General features: G+C 35.2%; 1 long non-coding RNA gene across 1 annotated transcript in view; it reads left to right on the forward strand.

Moving 5' to 3' along the window:
• LOC136831709 (uncharacterized) overlaps positions 1 to 17,500 on the forward strand; it is a 390,961-nt gene that overhangs the window by 373,209 nt on the left and 252 nt on the right. Inside the window, exon 4 of the long non-coding RNA XR_010850956.1 lies at positions 16,918 to 17,500. This exon is cut by the window's right edge and continues 252 nt beyond it. This is a non-coding gene — a long non-coding RNA (uncharacterized lncRNA). The remainder of the gene's footprint in view (positions 1 to 16,917) is intronic.

Raw genomic sequence — 17,500 nt, forward strand, 5'->3', positions numbered from 1 at the left:
TCTTGGAACACGGATTATGCCGAAGTCGTACCTTGTCGAGCCTAGCGCCTCCGTCTTATCTTTAGACGCTTATGCTGCTGATCCATGCTCTTCCAAGGAATACGAAACGACTTGTGCCTTCTCATGATATTCTAATGGTAAACTGAAGAGAGAGAGAGAGAGAGAGAGAGAGAGAGAGAGAGAGAGCGAGAGCGAGAGAGAGCGAGAGAGCAGTTACAATGCCTGATAATAACTTACATCAATATTTATCTAAAGTTATTACAAATTTGATATCAGTCTTCAGTTTTGTTGCCATTTTCAGAACTACTGCGCTGCCCGGTTTTGATGAGTGTTCAATCATTATGATTTTATTTTTTGAAGAATCAGATTTTTTTCAGAGTCATTCATTTTTATTTTAGGGTTTTTATGTTTGGTATTAAATAGTTTTTGTTTTCCGCCTGCTTATTGTGTGTATTGTTCTTTATTTTCATAAATTAAACTCTTGTAAAATCTTAGATATTCCCAATGTTGTATATCTGTTTCTTTATTATTATTATTATTATTATTATTATTATTATTATTATTATTATTATTATTATTATTATTATTATAAAAAGTTTCGTTCAATTTTACATATTAAGTATACATCTTTCACCCCCTCGAAGTAGGTTCCTTCACGTGGTGAGGGGTAAAGGGGCCCTGGCTTTTTCTTCTTCGTTCTTACGAAGAATAAGAGCCCGGCCCTGACGGATCACCTACAAACCTTTCGATTTAAAGGGCGTGGATATTTTCACTTTCATACAAATTTCTTGGACCTGGTAATTAGGAAAAAGGTATCATAGCTGGGATTGGGTTTATATCCGAAGCTAAATAGTGAGAACCGTGGCAGGACCATCAACTGCCCGATAATGTTCGGACCTGAGTTTTCAGGCGGAACTATTCTACGGGACTGGACCACGGATTCCAGGGGGGTCTGGTTCTAGAGATAGGACTCTCGGGATTCTATCCGGTTTGCCCATAACATGATTAGGGTGGGGATGATTGTATTCTTGAAATACTCTCAGTCCTAGCAAGCGGGTTTGGCTTACACTTGGGCCACTCTAATCATGTTGTGCCATCCCCTTTGGGGTAGGGTAGGGACGCGGGCATTTGGGAGTCGGTTCTCACTTGTGCCATTGGCGGAAGAATAAACCCAATGAAAGGCTGATGATATCTTTTAAGGTTTTCAGGATTATTTACTTTTTTTTTTATTATTTACTTCTGTCTTAATGCAAAGTTGTATTAATGATTTAAGTACCCCTGGACCCATTGATGGTAGCGACTCGGCACAGTTGACGACCGCAGGAACCTCCTCTGACCTCTCTCTGGATAAATCAGAAAAAAATACGAACGTAATTACACTGGAGCCCTATGCTCCAATAAAAAACAAGCAAAAAAAAAAACAAATATCTTGACCCGACATTGACCCACTTCGACTCCCTCTTTGGGAGTGCAAGTTGGTCAAGATTCCTAACCTTAGAAACAGAGAAAAAAATATCGCCATTGAAACTAGAAAACTTCCTATTGAATCGACATTCAACTACTGAAATGTCATTCAGACAAGTAAAAGAACAGATGTGGTTGATAGAAACCACTACAAGAAATCAATCGGAAAACTACTTAAATATAAAAAATATTGATAATGTAAAAGTAAATATTAAAAAACATGACAATATGAACAGTGTACAGGGTATCATAGTACTCCCTGATAATGATGAACCAATATAAAGAAAATATTGCTAGATTCCTTAAAAAAGGTACAACAATATACAAGACTGCGAAATTTACAACATAGCTAGTAGACGGAGTAATGAAAAATACTAAGAATAGCAAAGATAAAATTTGAAGGCCATGAATTACCCTTAAAAAATAAAAATCTTAGGCCAAAGCAGAGAACTGAGACCGTATGTCCTAAACCACTACAGTGCCAAAACTGTAGTATGTATGGACATACAAGAAAAAATTGCCATAATACATCTGTATGTGCATACTGTGGATCTGACAAACATGCCACACAGTGGAGGTGTGGTGAACCAAAATGCGCAGACTGTGGACAAAATCACCATGCAAGATCTAAGGAATGTATATATTATATATACAATACAGAATTGAAAATACTTGAGGAAAGGACAGGAATGCCTATAAAAGAGGTCAAATTAGAATTAAAGGTTAGAGGAATGCATGATCCCGCTAAGAAACGAACTTTTTCTACAGCAATAAGATCAAACAAAGAAACAAAAACGGAAATAAATAAGAGTAACAAAACCCTGATAGATCAACTCAAAGAAAAATAACCACTTTGCAAGAAGAAGCTAATATAGCAAAAGGACCAAGAAGTGTAAACAAATCTTTGCTCAAATTCATTTGAGATTTTAAGAGAAATAGAATCACTAGAAGACAATACAAGCACCACAGAAATATTAAAAGATAGTTATGATGAATTAGAAACTAAAGAAAAAAAGAGACCTTTAGAGAGAACTCCACCCAAGACCAACAAAAAACCAACTATTATTAGAGATACATCCATTAAAATAAAGGCAGAGACCCCAAGAAAGAACATAAACCAAATAATAAGAAAATACCTTTGTCTCCTAAAGTAATAATAAAACCAATAAAAACAGATACCCAGAACTCCAAAGAAATAGCAGAGGAACAAACCATTGACAATAATGATTATGTGATGGGAGAATAGATTACCCCATCACCAACAATAGGTGCAAGAGTAAATGAAAAACGACACACGAAAACACATGTGGATGTAATGAATGTTTCATTGAACTGTGCAACAAAAATGAAAGCATAACAAAAGATAGTTTAACAAACACTATACGAAACTTTATAAGTTACAGAAATAAAGAAACTACTAGTTTGGACACTCACGAAAAGGGCTGTATGTGCATTGGACACATAATGTCTTATAAAGAAAAACAAATAAATATTGTAAATAGGATTTTAGAAAAAATGCAAATTGATGATCCACAAAAAGAAAATAACATTTGAACACACTAACGTTATACTTTCAATAATTATACAATGGAACGGAAATGGTCTACAGACCAGATTACATTTGGGAGAAATACAACGATTACTAAAGGAATATGAGCCAATGATAATATGTTTACATGATGTCAACAAAACAATACCAACAATAGGTAAATATACCTTAGTATCTACATCTAGAGAAGAAGAAGGAAATTTAGGTACTACTATATATGTACATAACAAAGTATGTTATGACAGAGTACCTGTAAATTTTACTGACTTGCAAATATCAAGTATTAAAATACGAATAAAAAATTATAATTACATAATTTATAACTTATATAACCAACCTAATAAAAGTTACGATATTGATAAACTTAAAGATTTACTTAACAATACCAAGGAACCTACATTAATAGTAGGTGATTTTAACACCCACAACCCAATATGGGACTGTCATTGTACAAACTCAAATAGAATAGGTAGTAAAATAGAAGGGTTCATGGATTCCAACATGTGCTGTATAAATGATGACGAAATTAGCACATATTTTTTTAAAAACACATGGAACATTTTCCTCAGTAGACTTAACTTTATGTACAACAAGCATAGTTGACAGATTGGACTGGAACACAGTTGATGACTTGCACACCAGTGATCATTTCCCAATATTAATTTCCTTATTGCAAAATAATCCTGCAAACATGTCCCTCACTATAACATTTATAAAGCAGATTGGGAGCGATATGAAATGCACGCTAGAAATATCCCACAGTTTGAGTATTTAAAAGACCATAATGAAACTAATAAATTTCTTGTTGATTTCATTAAAAATGCTGCTGATAAAGCAATACCAAAGTCAAAACCCCATCCAACAAAACACAAAGTTCCTGGTGGTCTGATGAGTTAACAGAATTAATAAATATGAAACACTCGATAGGGGAGACGATTAGATAATTTGAATAGAAAGTTCAATAAAATGAATAAAAAATTACCGATATTAGAAAGAACTTTTACAAAAATGACTGTATTATTACTAGAAATTGATACATTAAAACCTGTATACAACAAAATATCTGCAAAATTTAAAAAAGAAGTAATTCAAGGAAGAATCATTTCATGGAGGAAATACGTATCAGATCTCTCTAATAATACTCCCATACAAAAAATATGGGAAAAATTCAGGAAAATAAATGGTACCCATGTCAAACCACCTAGACATGCCATATTAAAAGATGGAAAAGAACACTTGATCCAAAAGAAATAAGTAATATAATGGGAGAAAAATTTAGTAAATGTAAGTAGTGATAAGAATTTAGATGAACACTTCCGCACAAAAAAAAAAAAAAATAGAATTAATAACAATACATTTTGAAACAATTGACGATATATATTATAATAGAAAATTTAGTATGTCAGAGATGGAATATGCTCTCTTGAACAGCAATAAATCTGCTCCTGGAGATGACAATATTTGTTTTGAGATGATCTGCCACTTAGCACTTTTGGCAAAGTCATACTTATTAGAGTTTTATAATCATTTATGGCTTCGAAACTTATTTCCAGATGATTGGCGTAAAGCTATAATAATTCCTATCCCCAAACCTGGAAAGGATCCCAGCAATGTAAATAATTACAGACCAATTTCTTTAACAAGCTGCTTATGCAAATTGTTAGAGAAAATGGTAAATGCTCGACTAACATGGCACATTCGAGAAAATAAAATTTTAACTCCCACTCAGTTTGGGTCTCGTGTAACAGATCCACATTGGATTCTCTCTGTAACTTAGAAGACCATATACGTAGAGGTTTTGAACGAAAACAAATTACTGTAGCTGTCTTTTTTGACATTGAAAAGGCATACGATACCACATGGAAGTATGCTATATTAAAAACTTTACAAAACAACAACATCCGTGGACATTTACCTAGGTTTATACAGAACTTTTTGACAAACCGCAATTTTCAGGTGAGAATTGATGATGATCTGTCTAGAACATTTCCACTTTGAAAACGGTGTTCCACAGGAAAGCGTCCTTAGTGGAACACTGTTTACTTTAGCAATTAATGATATCAGTAAAAATCTACCTATTGGCATTAAAAGTAACCTGTACATGGATGATTTTGCAGATATTATTCAGCATCCCGAATAAAACATGCAGAACGAATCATTAATAAAAGCATAGTAAAAATAGATGAATGGGCCTCATCTGTAGGCTTTAAATTTTCCATAGATAAAACTCAAGCAATCATGTTTTATAAAAATAAAAAGTGGAAAAAAGGTGAAGAAATAGATTTAAAAATCAAAACCATAGTATACCAATTGGCCAAACAGCAAAATTTTTGGGATTAGTATTTGATACCCACTTGAACTGGAGAGCCCACATTACATATGTAAAATCTAAAAGTAAAAGAGCATTAAATCTAATTGTAAAACTATCGAACACTACTTGGGGAGCCGATAGACATACCCTTACTGTGCTGTATAAGGCAACAGTTCTGTCCATCATTGATTATGGAAGCGAAGTATATGGCTCGGCATCTGACGCAGTTCTGAAATGTTAGACCCTGTTCACAATGAACGCCTTAGAATATGCTCAGGAACCTTTAGATCATCACCAAAATCATTGTTACAAGTTGAATGTGGTGAAATGCCTTTTGTCTCTCCATAGAGAGCTAGTAACAATGAAAAGTGCTTTAAGAATTCAAACTAGTGATTCTCCAACCAAAAAATTATTTGAATTAAGAGATGTATTTATAAACAACCATCCACCACCTTTCCCAATTAGAGCTAAAAGATTGTTTGAGCCGCTGAATATAAATATACAAGTGCCTGTAATAGTAAAATCACCTCCTCCCTGGACAATGAATAAAACGAGAATTTGCACACACCTCAAGTATTTATCAAAAAGTAACTCATATACAACAGAACACCACAGACAGCATACAATAGAGCATATAAACCGAAAAGGTCCACATTACGCAATATATACAGATGGATCTAAATCAGAACACGGAGTGGGATATGCTGCAGTGTCCCAAGACAAAACTTATCAGTTCTCTCTTCCTAATAATGCTTCTGTATTTACAGCAGAATTGTATGGAATTGCATCAGCTATAAAAATAATTAAAGAATCATCATTCAATAATTTTGTGATTTTCAGTGATTCAAGAAGCGCTATGGAAGCTATTCAAAGTTACAAATCAAATAATAATATAGTACAACAAATTAAATTATATCTCCATAAATTATATAATAATGGAAAAAAAAATGTAGTAATATGTTGGATCCCTGCGCATGTAGGGATCAAAGGAAATGAAGAAGCAGACAAAGCAGCTAAAGCAGCAACTCACATGACAAGATCAAATGTGAATATCCCTGTTACTGATTATGTAACTCACATAAAAATGGGTATCATAAATAAATGCCAATATATAAGGGATGAAGAACCTGAAAGTAATAAACTGAAAGAAATAAAACCTAATGTTAAAAAATGGAGTTCATCATATCAAAGAGAGAGACACGCACAAGTAATTTTAACACGCCTCAGAATAGGCCATACTCGTTTGACACATGGGCACTTAATGAGCAACCCACATGGCCCGGCTCCCGAGTGCTCAGAATGCAGAGTAATAATAACGGTCAGACATGTGTTATGTGAATGTCCAAAGTATGACCGACAACGAATGTCTACTTTTGGAAATAGGTCAGTGAAAGAAATTTTGTCAGAATCTTTCACATTTTCAATAATTCTAATTTTGATGTTCTTGAAGAACTGTAATTTAATTAACAAAATATAAAAATAAGTAAATAATAAAAATATGAAAATCCTTTTAACATTTGAATTTTACAAAAAAAAAGAATTTTTAAAATTTTTAAAATTTTGTTTAATTTATATTCTGAATTTTAATATACCGTTTTAGTACGTGTGTAAGGAAGTCTGAGTAAATGTATTTATTGTATGAGAGGATGTGCCTATGTGCAGTTTTTAATTTCATTTTAATTCATTCATCTATTGGGTCCTTGCGCTTGACTTCAGACCTAGACCTAGTATTTTAATAAAATCCTTCGGGCCAGCCCTATGAGAGCTGAAAGTCAGCTCAGTGGTCTGGTTAAACTACTTTAATAATAATAATAATAATAATAATAATAATAATAATAATAATAATAATAATAATAATAATAATAATAATAATAATAATAATACATCTTTCTATCACTGCTGAGTTACTCGCTTTTCATCTTTTTCACTCATCTGTACTTATTACCCACAAGTTTTACAACACTAGGCGTTCAAAAAGAAGCCTGTAGAAGCAAAAATAGTTTCCTTAAGGTACGTTTGGACATTCAATTTCAGTCTCAAAGATACTTCTAAGGGGTTTTGCATGAGTCCTTAGAAAACATCTAATTTCCTTCATTTCCTATTTTCTTGACGTTATCGCGTATCCTAATAAACTTAAACTATTTATTTGCCATGAAAATCTCGAAGGTTTATTTTATAAATGGAACCATGTCCATCATTCAAAAGTGTGACCATGAGAAAACAATAGACTTTAACGGAATCTGGGGAGTCTAATGCAATCTACTGGCAAGTCGAAAACTGGTTTATTTCCCACCTTTCACTAGTTTTTGGTTCTAATATATGGTTCTAATATATCTCAGCAGTTTTAGAGAGAGATAGTTAGCAGTGTAGGTGGTGAGACCCTTACCAAACCATTTTGCTGGATTCATTTGGATTTGCCTGATAGAGTTACAGTTTGAGTGAACTGATATGGAGTTGTAGAGAGATTGTTGTATAATGTGAAACCATCAATTTGGGCATAACTCTGCACACACTTTGCAACGAAAATGACAGCCTTTCCAGTACAGATTCCTGAAATCATCCAAATAACTAACCTGTTATGTATATGAACGAAGCCTTAAATTCCCGAGTAGTGGAAATCATCGTTTGCAATAAATGTCAAAGCCTCGCCTTTAGTAGCAGCTACGTCCTAAATATGTCTGTGTTTAGTGAATTTCATTCGTATCAAGATGGAATGTTTGGGTGGTGTGGCGCAAAATGGGGTTTCCTTTGAGTTTTAAAGAACTCTGCTTCGCGTATTCGCGAAATTTTTTCTTTTAAATTTAACGAGTGTGTGAGACATGAATTCAAGTGTAAAGCCAATGCCAACAAGAAAAAGGTAACGATAGTAAATGTAAGCCGGGCAGAAGTAGAAATAAATGTCGGTATCGATTCTGGAGAGACGCAATTGTAGCTGCTCCTTGTGAGGGCCCACACATTTTACTTCCGAAAATTCCTGGTACCCATTCTCTTCACTAGCATTATTCCCGAAAATTCCTGGTACCCATTCTCTTCACTAGCATTATTCCCTTGCTCGTGACTGAAGCTATTTCTGTGAAGTAATTTCTTATTACAGAACCCACAGGAAAGAATTCAGACAAGTAACAATGTTACTCTCGCAGCATTAACCCCATAAAGGAGAAAGTTTTCATTTAACACCCATTAAAAGTTGTGCCAAATTGTGAATAAACTATTGTCTCTGTTTAATGGGTGTAATTATTAATCATTCTCCCTCGATTCACTTGGAAAATGTTAATCATATAGTCATTTTTTTTATATAACCTAAGACGCAGAACAACCATTTTTCCGCCTATTTAATTTGTTCACCTTTTTCTTGGTAAATTGCCATTCAAAAATGTTAATAAAGGCGATACATTTCCTACTTACCTGACACATTAGTATTCTAAATGAACAAAAATGAAAGATGAATGGGGTACTTTCCTTCATATTACAGCATTGTACTCGCGGAGCGCCATTTATTCAGAGTAATGGAAGCTTTCAATCCTAAAAAGGACCATGATTAAGTGAGCGAGGAATGTGAAATTGTAATATTTTCTAGTTATTTATAAGAATAGTTATGAAAAAGAGAAAAGTAATCAAATACAACTTTACACACAAATCTAAAAAAAAAATAGGTAGCGTACAAAATTGTTAGAATTGATTAATTAGTTACTGAAAAACTTAATTAATGAAAAACCAGCGTTCGTGTTAAGTTTCTTTCAGGCCTGTTTAAATTCCCTAGTGTTACTTTACTTTTTCTCATGTGTATGGAATGTTATCAAACTTAATTTCTTAACATTTTTAAGGTCTTATTTCTGTATTTCAATTTAGTTTGCTGACAATATGATTCGAGACCACTTTCTTTCAATATTTGTGTCTTCGCAGTAATTCAAGCTTGGGGTGTAAAGTTTTGTTTTGTCAAGATCATTAACACAGCCTGCATGTATATATTATTTCCCCTTTTGTATTTTCTTCTCTGCAGTATGCTTTTGTGTATGCACTTGTACATGTAACATATCAGATTGTGCAAATTTCCAAGTCTGCATTGTAAGTGCACTAATTTTTTTTATCTAGTCTGTAATAATTTGTTTATTTGTAATTTTTATAATTCATATTAGCCTTGTTGGATGTCTGAAACATTTTTTCAATATTCTCAGAGATTGGTTTAGCGTGTCCCTCCCAAGGGGATTCTATTGAAGGCATTTCGTATGATTACTTAACTTGTCCTTCAAACTTTTCAGAACTGCCCTTCTCTCCAGAACGAGATGTTCTTGATGTTTGTCTTTTTTTTATGGCTTATTTAAACCATCGCTTTGTTGATATGAATGAATCCCTAATGCCAGCAGACAGCTTCGTAACAGTTTTATGGCACCCATTTTTCAGCTAAATCTGCGAAAGTCAGCAATATCCAGTTCTTCGGTTTGCGAAATTCTCGCTCTGTTAGCCATAGAAACTCTCTGCCTGATTTCTCCTCCCAGAGCACTTGAAATGCACCGATTTTGAAGAATTTCATTTATAATGTCATGAGTGTTTGCTCTAATGGTTTTCTTTCCGTGGAAAACGACTATACATTCACTGTGTATAATCTTAATTCATGTTCTTAGATTATACTTGTATGGAAATGATAGGGAATTAATTAGAATGAATGTAAAAAGAATCAGACCAGAAGCACACTTGATGTATATCGCAGTAAATTCGAGGTATACTCCTTATCATGAAATGTCGAACTTAGATTTGTCTTTAGTTTTCATTATGATTAGCGAAAGCAAATGATTCAGTTTTATTTAATTTGAGGCCCACTTCTTGTTGATTATTATGTTTCTTTGTTTTGAAGTTGGAATGAGACTTAAGTATGGATTTTAAAGAGATTTACTGAGACGTTCATCATAAAGACAGGATGCTCCAAGGAACCTTTAAAGTCAACACTACATGATTCATGCCGGGATTAAGTAGATTCCATATCAAATGGAGGCAAATACGATTTTACCTTGATCGTAACTTGCCGAAACAAAGCATTTTCCAACACTGAGCTTTTTATAAATATTAATTTTTTCTGTCTGAAAAATCTGGCCTCATATGCAACACAACGATTTAAAATTTCATAGCAGTGCATCATATTCTCATTGACCATCATGAGAATGAAAAAAGAAATAGGTTGACATATGAGAAAGGGTATAAAAGTTTGGGTTGTATACCTTACCCATGAAAATCATAAGCCCCTGATTCATGGTTTAGACGAGGGGAAACTCTTTTTCAGAATTATGAGCGGGCTGCAAATTTCTTCAGAGAAGATATTTTACTGAAATGAATGACACCATGTTTTTTAAAACATGTTTATTATCAATCATATTGTTAAAGTTCGCTACTGGACGGTGGGAGGTATGTCCATCATGTTACTGTCCTTCTCCGTCTTCTCTTTTTCTCTCGTATTTAGCGGAAACCAGAATATTGTACTCTCATAACGGTGGGTCAGGAAAAATAGAACGCTCATGGAACATGTTTCTTTGCGTTTCCTTTTCGTAATAAGTGTGTTTTTTGTTTTTGTTTTGTTTTTGTTTTACTCAAATCAAAATATTGGTTGTTTCGCTCCTGTGTCTCATTTCTCATAGACCTGGGTTTACGTCTTTATTATGTGTGTGTGTTTGAGTGTAAGTTTGAGTGTCTTCTTGTAAGTAGTCGGGAATATAAGTTATGAATATGACATAAAGGTTGAAACCATGTATTTGTCAGAGAGAGAGAGAGAGAGAGAGAGAGAGAGAGAGAGAGAGAGAGAGAGAGAGAGACAGAGAGAGAGAGAGGGGGGGAGGGAGAGAAAATCCACCTTTCTCCAATAACAAATTTAATAGGTACTTTAGACAAGCAGGTACATATTGAGATATTATCATTGTTAGTGCATTGCAAATGCGCTGCTTACATTATTCAAACAAACGCAAGCGATCGCAGTTATCCTCAAATAGACAAACATATTTTCCCTAGAATTTAAAAGTGCTTAAAATATTCACTATATATATAAGAGATCTTCCAAACCCTACCATCGTGAATATTCGTCACTCCTCGGAATATCTGTTTATATTTCTCGTTGCCTGTTGGTCATTTTCCCAGCATAGCGGGTTCTCTTAATTACACATTCGCGCAAGGGTCTTTGTACTCTCGAATCCGTGTTTTTCTGCAGAAATCTTGGGAAGAAAAGAAGGCAGAAAAGAGAGCGTGTGACCCTCTTTACTCTTATGGCTGTTGAAGTAGCAGTTGTGTTGACCACCGGAAACTTTTTGAGGAGAGGGCAGAGACGTCTGACAAAAATATTTCATATTCTACTTCTTCTCATGGTAGGTTGCGGCTGTGTATAAAAAAAAAAAAAAAATCATGTCAAGATCAGCGAACCCAACATCTCCATGTCAAGAACAGCGAACCCAATGATCCCCGTGTAAAGAATGGCCAACCCTTTCGGGTCCGAACTCCGATTCCACATGAGGGCTAGTACTAAACACGGCGAAACAGTGATTCATCTACACTGTTTCGCCGTGTTTAGTAGGGGGGGATCAAATGCATTTCGCCTTGTTTAGTACTAGCCCCTGGGGGATCAAATGTCGGGTACCGAAGTGTTCATGTCTATAACAGCGAACCCGATTATTCCCATGTAAAGAATAACGAACCCAATAATCTTCGTGTAAAGAATAGTGAACCCTGCTTCGAGTGGGTTCGCTAATCTTGACATGATCCAAAAAAACGTAATCACAAAAACATTCATACTATGCTTAATCGAAGATGAATCCTCGTCGCAGAAGGTTTCCACAAATCTGGCTAGTCATTGGTTCTCTTAAATATTTAGTTCCCACTGCTTGTTTGGGAGTAATTGACCTCTTACAGTCCGCAGTTACGTTCAGACATCTGGATTTTCATTTGTGCCATTTCAGACTTTTGCTGCTGAAATTATCTCTTTGATTTGAATTCTTACCAATTAAGTGCATGATTTTCTAGTGAAGTACATATCTACTAGGCATGCTGTGTAAGAACAGGTTTAAATAATGATAATGTTTGGAAAAGAGACTCTTTCTTGTGGGAGCTTTTATGAAGGGAATTACTGCTTCTGAAGAATGGACTTTATTTTGAAATTAGTGCAGTTGAATAATAATAATAATAATAATAATAATAATAATAATAATAATAATAATAATAATAATAATAATAATAATAATAATAATAATAAACTTCATGAACAGAATACCCTTCTGGATGCCGTTGAGTTTGCATGGTAGTTTCTCAATCTCTCGAATGAGTTCTGTGTAGCAGTAGGTAAATTATATAGAAGCTGTCCAAAGTTCATTTATTCCTTGATGTTTCGGTAGGCCTTTCTACCATTTTTCAAAATGTGAATAAAGCAAGGGGTACAACTATGGTGTATTGTTACCTGCCAGCGGACTGACAGAAATTTTTGACGATTTTTGATCGATTGTCAAAGCTGGGGGTCTATTAGCGAGGACCTCCTTATATCAGAGGCGGCGATAGTCGTTGTCGCCGTTCAGGATTTTTGTGCTCTCAGTCTACTGGCATTGGCGGGGTGTGGGGGGGGGCGGACGCACTGCTGTGTTCTTTCATGTAGTGCTGGTATACTGCCCCTGTGTAGGTGAATGGTGATCTTGGAGAGTCGAGTCGTAGTCATACCAATGTACGAATGGCACCATCTATTCTCAGGGCATGATATTGGGTAAACCACTCCTCTCTTCCTCTTAGGATCATCGCTAGCGACGGGGCTGTTCCTCATGAGGTACAGGGCAGTCTTCGATCCTTGCAGTAGATCGTAAGGTCGACTTTGTTGTCTGCTTCGGTGGGTTTTACACGAGCGCCAATGATGTTCTTGAGGGCTGCCTCGCCTTTCTTATACTCGGTGTTCTTATACTCGGTGTTCTTATAGCCCCTGTAGAACAGTCTAATGGTCCTCTCACTCTCGTGGGGGGCGTGGTTCTCCGAACGATACCACCTGTCAGCAGCATTTCTCGTCACCCTGACGGCCCGACAGTATAAATACCCGTTATCCACCGGGGTTTGGACGTGTTCAAGCTCACGGGAAGTGGTATTCCAAGAAGAACAGTGTGAGGGGTCATGACGGACCTAGGCATAAATGACCAATGATTTGAACTTTTCTGGGTATTCACTACTGCCGTTGAGGCAGAGACTAATGTGCGTGTGAAAGCCTTGAGGGGTGCTGATGACACGAACGTCAAAAAGGGAATGGCGCCAACCACGCTTCTGTCATATACTGAACGTATACAGCTGGTCTGAGGATCCTACTGAAGACACGACGCTCGACAACTCTCATATAAAAGCTGGCGAACAGCACACCATAAGGAGAACCCATGAATACTCCGTTGATCAGATGAATGGGGTTTGCTCGAGATCTGTACTAAGGACGCCCCGGTCATCGATCAACGAGGGCAAATGTGGACCAGTTAAAATCGCCAGAAATTTCTGTAAGCCTGTTTGCGTGTATAAACCTGACACAGTTGAACCCCGGGCTTCATTCGCCTTTTGAAAAGTGGTAGAAACACCGACAGAAAAGTCAAGGAATAAATGAACTTTAGACAGCAGTTATACAATTTATCTACTGCTATAAAGAAACACATTCCACAGATTGAGAAACGGCAATACAAACTCAGCGGCATCCAGACGGCCATTCTGTTTAATAAAGTTTGTCTGAAAGAGGGTCTTCTTCTGAAATAATAATAATAATAATAATAATAATAATAATAATAATAATAATAATAATAATAATAATAATAATAATAATAATAATAATAATAATTCGACATTCTGCAAGTGTTGAACGCTATGAGAATTTCCATTTACCCTTTAAATCCCTTCCAGTAACAATTGAATGATCACCACATTTGCCATTTGCTTTCGGCAAATGTGGTTCATTCAGGTAATAGAATTTGCATCTTATTCATATTACCAGCGATGTTTTAACATTACATATTAGAGTACACAAATGAATTTTCATAATTCAATTATCCGTTTTGTATTGCACACAGCATGAAATTGCCTTACCGCTAACGATTCACTGCAGTGGCTGACACAGGTACTGACTCAAATAGCAAAAATCCGAAGGTGGGTTGTTTGAGAATACGTCGTTGCTAGCACGGGTGCTCGTAAGCGATTGAAGGGCATAAGAGGTCTGATATGGACCTCCGGACTGTGCAACTAACTAAAACGAAATCACGGAATAATTAAACAATCTTCGAGACATTTTTAACGACGAGTTTTCGAACCTGAGGTACAGCGATATGTTTAAAAATAGTTCTCATTGACCATTGCTGTTTGTACTAAATCTGGAAATGGAACTTTCCATTTCGTGTGGTTTATCCTTGTCCAAACTGAGGAGTTTTCAACGGCGGTTTCTGTATCGAGTTTGAAAGGAAATCTTGATGTCATTGTAACACAGAGCATATATATGATTATTTTCATTACGGACCGAAGTGACATCCTACGAACGTGAAGAGTAAGCAGAATATTGCAGGGTATAGCAGGTTGCGCAGAGCGGATTACGTTATACGTGGACATTAGGTAATGTACCGTAAAATGGATGCATAAGCCAATATTCTATTTGTCTTTGTGTTCGATATCCCATAGTGCTGTCAAACAAAAGTGGAAGCAAATCTAAATGTATTGCTCCCCTACCCAAGAAATTTTGGAATGCTATTAAAACCCTCATTAGATTTTCTTAAGTTGCAAAAATTATTGTCTTTTCAACCTAAGTGATTAGTTGTGACGATCAAATGTCTGTTACATTACTGAGAGTATTGTTTGTAAAACTCATACGCATTTTATGTAATTTGCTAGAGTAAAATGCTGTGAAAATTACGAAATATTGAACAGCATTAGGATTTAAGTATTGCTTTCTGGGGATAAGATGCGAGTATCAAATTTACGCTTTAGGTCGTCAAATGGAGACGTCAGTGAAATATTATCTAAAATAAGCTGCATGTCAGTGTACACGCACTAAAGCTTTAGTTTTAAAGTTTACATTTCTAGTCCCTTTAAGTTTTAAAGTTTGTATCATTCGTCCCTGTCCAAATCTAGACGTGGTCATATATGTGAATACCACTTCTACTGAGGGACACCGTATCATTATTGTACGTTTCGTACGCGTTTTATAAATATTGTTTAGCCCTTCTGTGATCTTCCTGAAAATGTCATTATCGCATGCAAATGTTGACATCAAGTTCTTTGGATAATCTTTTTGAATTAAATTCCTAGATATCACTGCTGCTGTTTTCTAACTATGTAATTTGATCTGAAAATGGTCCAAAGTAGTGACCCCACCGCGTGGCAGCGTAAATTTGGTCATTATAATAGAAAAAATCAAGTGAATAAGTTCGGAGTATTCTAAATGAATTCACTTGATTATCCAACACAGAGGATGTAAAAGCAGACGCTGGTATCAGTTACTGTGATCGTTTATGTAAACAGCAAACAATGTTATAACCGCAGTGTATAGGCTTATCTGAAATTTAAATTGCCTCCTGATCACAAAAACTGTTGGAAAAAGAAACCTAGCTTACATTTACGCCGATTTTCCGCAGATGAAATTTTCAGTCTGCTGAAAATCAGCCACAGATGTCTAATTTTATTAGAAGGTCAGCAGCGCAAACTGAAACTTGATATTATGTCTTGCGAGAAAGAGATTATGCCGGTGATAATTAAGATTGGGTTCGTCTTCGTTGTCGGAAAAGCTTTTCATTTGCTTTCGTTCCGTTTCGGTCTGGGTATCCACACGAGCAGGAAGTTTCCATTTCGTTTGAGGAGATATTGTGACTGGGAAGAAGATAGATTGTGGGAATAAAAGACATATCTAGTACGACTCATATTGATAAGGCAAGGATCAGTGATTACTGCTTGGCGTCTGGCATGCACTGCCTGTAAGAAAGTAATTAGAAAGTTCAATTTTAAATATTGATTGATAAGATGACTTTTTTATATCTTTTTTTATTCATGGGTAAACGACAAAATAAGACATTTTTAATTAAAGTATTACCCTAATAATTCTTCGCAGTTAGTTACAGTTTCAAGTTTTAAAAAACTGTAACTTCCCTCTTTTATCCGCTTGATGTAAAATTGTTTTGCATTCATCTGTTTCAGGAGTATGATCCGGCATGAATGGAAAGCCCCTTTTAGCTACATAAGTCTTTTCATATTGATTGTATTTGTTCTAGTCGAATGTTGCGAAACACGGACCTCTGTTTCAGATGAAAAATTGCCGGACACAGCTGACGGAATTCATTGAGGGTGAAGATCAGCAGTGGTGATAAGCTTTCTTTTTATATATTTATTATCACACGTAATGGCCGATGAAGAGAAACAGAGAGAGGAAATAGAATTTCATAAGAAAAATTTTTACAGCAGTGCTTTTTTTTTATTTTCTAAAAGACTCATGTCTTCTAATCACCTTCTCTTTGTAAGTGTTTTAAAGAAAGAGCAAAAAACTTAGATCGGGTTCACAGTAACCTACATTTATAACACTGATCAAAGTTCATACCAGATTTTTATAATAACCTTACAACATCTTTTCCATTTTCAGCAGTTCATCACTGTCCTGGTGTAGGTGAGTGTTAATACATTATTGTTATTTTAGGTTTTTAATTAAATGAACTTTTTTGGAAGGTAATACTTGTCTCTTATTAGGTTATTTGGTTTTCTGTTGTTTATTGTAGTTTTGTTTTCGTCCTGGTTTATATATGCATAGATATTTGTTGTTTCCTTTAATTTTCACAAAACCTTTGACATCCGTAGTGGCGAACTTTTTTGTTTTATCATTATTATGAAAAGTTTAATTTGGTTTTACTTTTTTTGTACTGATTTATGGTAAATCGTTGCAGACTCATTCATATTTTTATGAAGTGCAAAAAATGGGGTTATCATTCATTGGTGAGCTATTCACTTTCCATCATTTTCAGTCATCTTTACTTACCACTATTTTGACAACACTAGGTGTTGAAAGAAAAGTCTATAAGGGCAAAGATAGTTTCTTGAAGGCGCGCTTGGGCATGCATTTACAGTTTATTTGGTACTTCTGAAGTATTTGCGTGAGTCATTAAAAACATTATTTAAAAAAAAAATTTTGATATCATTTTTACGTTTATTAATGGTTACATTAACTTTTA

Source organism: Macrobrachium rosenbergii, chromosome 48, assembly GCF_040412425.1.
Source record: "Macrobrachium rosenbergii isolate ZJJX-2024 chromosome 48, ASM4041242v1, whole genome shotgun sequence".
In the NCBI taxonomy this organism is placed as follows: domain Eukaryota; kingdom Metazoa; phylum Arthropoda; class Malacostraca; order Decapoda; family Palaemonidae; genus Macrobrachium; species Macrobrachium rosenbergii.